The following is a 3,410-nucleotide window of genomic DNA, read 5'->3' on the forward strand; positions in this document are numbered from 1 at the left end:
AAAAATATAGAATTCATCTCCATTAGATTAAAGAGGGCTGAAATGTAGTTTTCTAGAGAATATAAAATATATGAACATTGAAAGTAAAACATTTTACAAGAAGACTTTTTGTGGTACATATAGATTTTACTCTTAGCTCTCAGGGAAGGGAAAATGGTTCAACATGTAGCTTACAAAATGAAATTTACTTTGACTCTCAGCTCTTAAGGAGCTGTGATGGTGCTGTAGAATAAGCACTGGACTATTAACCGCTAGGTCAGCTGATCAAATCTACCAACTAACTGATCCTTTGAGATAGATGAGGCTTTCTGCTCGCATAAATATTTGCAGCCTCAGAAACCTCTTCCCGAGTTGCTATAAATTGGAATTAACTATATGGCAGTGGGTTCCAAATTTTTTTTTTTTTTTTGGTTTTCTCAGCTCTCACCTGCCAGATGTCAAGGTAAAGGGTGAATGTGAATCTGATTCATCCTTTGGGAGACCAGCTCGTCTCTCTTTTCACCTTCCACCCCAAACAAGCACATGAACAAACCAGCAAGCAAACAAGTAACAAATACAGTTGCCAGTGAAGCAACACGGCTCATGAAAATCCCATGTGTGTCAGATTAGACCTGTGCTCCATAATGTTTCAATGACACCATTTCTTTCTTTCCAGGGACTGCTGGGTGGCCTTCAACATCCAAACTCAGCTAGCAAACAAGTCCATCAACCTTGATGCCACCCAGGACTTCTCACCTCACACCGTAATTCAGAGTGTGATGCTTAGAAAGCAAGGGAAACGTCTTCTCTCTTCATTTCACTCTGTTTGCTACTTCAGTGTCCTGTGGTTGAATTACCCACCACCTCTACTTTGTCAGAGTGGAGTTAAGAGTCTTCTGTGGCTCCTAGAATCATGCCCAGAATCATGACCATCAGTAATTGCATTCCAACTCATCAGAAGCCTGAGTGATAATGAATCTCTGCCATCTCACCCCTCTTCAACACCTAGCAACATAACAGATAGGAAGCAAGCAAGTAAACATCTTCTCTACACCACTATTATGATAGTTGCATCCTAGCTGCTACCATTCCATCCTTCCCATTCTCTAAGTCTTAGGACCTCTTCCCCCATCACGTCTTGTTAGGACAACTCAGAGCTTTTGGAAACACTAGGCTTCTTAAGTGTGGTCCCCAACACCCTGCTATGTCTCAGATATATAGGGAGACATATGGAAAGGTAACTGTAAGCATTCCTAATTATTCCAGAGATATAAAGCATAACACAGATTGATATCTTAAGCAAGTATTTTGAAACTCACATGTGAAAATGTTTGAAATGCAGCCATAGACACCTAAGTCATTACTGATGATATAAATGGATTTTAATTTTAAAACTGGTTTATTTCTGATTATGCTGAGTCAGAATATATCAGACAGAAACTGGTTACTGATCTAACAAGAAGCAAGGAGTCGACAATTACAGTATTAAGTGATGTATGAGGAGGCTCTGATCATTGCATTTTTTCCAACAACTTTTTGAAGCCCCCTCATATTTATATTTTATTTATTCATATTACTTTTCTTTTTTAAACATTTGGAACATATTGGGTAGTCTATGATTTCCTGAGTGAAACAAATGATGAACTGCTCAACTACATCCTAGAGGAGAGTGTGGCAGTTCAACCACTCCCTCCCAATCCGTAAGTGCTTCAGAATATGGCCTTCTGAAGGATTGCAGCCTAGAAAACCCAATGGAGCAATTCTCTTCTGCAAACATGGGGTCACCATGAGCAGGAATCAACAGGAAGTCAAGTAACAACAGTAAGAAAGTAAACATTGAGATACTAAAATTTCCCTTATGATTACACATCATCTAGTTGTTATTATTAAGTGCCATGGAGTTGGTTCTGACTAATAGCCACCCTGTATAGGGTTTCTGAGGAGTGACTAGTGAGCTTAAACCACTGACCTTGCAGTCCAAACCGACTTTACTGTCTAGCGCATTAAACCCCAGTACCACACCAAGACTCCTATATTCCTAATAACATTTTGCATATTTAATATCTATGATTAAAATAGATATTTAAAAAACCCCAAACAGCTGTAGTCTAGTCAATTGTGACTCAAGGTAACTCCATGTATGTCAGAATAGAACTGTACTCCATTGGATTTTGTTTGATATTTCAGAAGTAGATGACCAGGCATTTCTTTTGAGGTGTCTGAATGGACTGGAACCTCTAAAGTTTTGGTGAGCAGTTAAGCACATTAACTGTTTGCAGTAAGCACCCCGGGTTCCAATGTTTTTGGATTAAATACATGATGTTCTACTCCCCCCACCCCCCCCAAAACAAAACCCCAAAAAAACACACCAGCCATTGAAAACCCTATGGTTCTATTCTGATAGATATAGGGACTCCGTGAATTGGAATCACTTAGCAAATGTTTTTTCATTTTTCTATTTCTTCCTTTTTTAAGAAAAACCTGTCTTGTAGTTGGCATTTGCCTGATAGTTTTGTTCTAATATTTGAGATTTTTAAGGTTCGTTTTCTACATCATTATGTGGGTTTTTTTTTTTTTTAAACTGTTTTATTATGCTTTACGTGATAGTTTACATGGGAGAACATTAGCTTTACATTCATCCTATCGTATTTTGTTACATTGCCATGGTTACAATCTCCTCCATGCATCATCAACCAACCAAAGGGTACACCCTGCAAGCCTGGCCCCTTGTTGTCAGCACACAGCCCCTCTCTATCTCTGGGTCTAGAGTTCCCATCTGCTCCATCTCTCCATATCATCATCTCTGACTCCATCTCTGGCATCCCTGTTTCTCTGGGTAGGGTCCTGCACTCCGCTCTTGTCCCTTGATGGTCCCAGGGGCCTCTACTCCTGGCCTGCAAAGTCAACCAATTCCTTCCTTTTGCTACAAAATGTCTACCTTTATATTGCCAACTCTCACAGTCAGTCCTGATAGCAATTATTCAATACTGTACCACATGAGTGCTATCCCCATCTCCTTTCATCAGTCCCATCCAGATAGACTAGATACTACTCAGTGGACATTCTACCTTCCTCTGCACCCTCTGGATCTAGGCTCCCTCTTGAAAGCTTGTAAGCCAGTCACTTCTTGCCTTTGTAACACTCCCTCCCCCCATTTTGGGTAGTCAATGTCCAAGTTGCCCATCCCTGTCTACTCTGTATATGGAGTGGGTGGGAATGATCCTTGCTGTAGACATCTGTTCTCTCTTTTGAGCTACTGCATCCATAGGTGTAGGGCAAGTTCATTAAATTTTATCAGATTACTCTTTTTTTTCCTCTTCATTCTTCTTCTAGTTGCGCTCTGATCATCCAGTCATTGAAGCCAGGTCAAGTGGGTATTATCTGCAAGTGTTATTTCTTTTCTTTTGGTGACTCTAGGATCCTGCTGTTGG

Source organism: Chrysochloris asiatica, unplaced genomic scaffold, assembly GCF_000296735.1.
Source record: "Chrysochloris asiatica unplaced genomic scaffold, ChrAsi1.0 scaffold00270, whole genome shotgun sequence".
Classification (NCBI taxonomy): Eukaryota; Metazoa; Chordata; class Mammalia; order Afrosoricida; family Chrysochloridae; genus Chrysochloris; species Chrysochloris asiatica.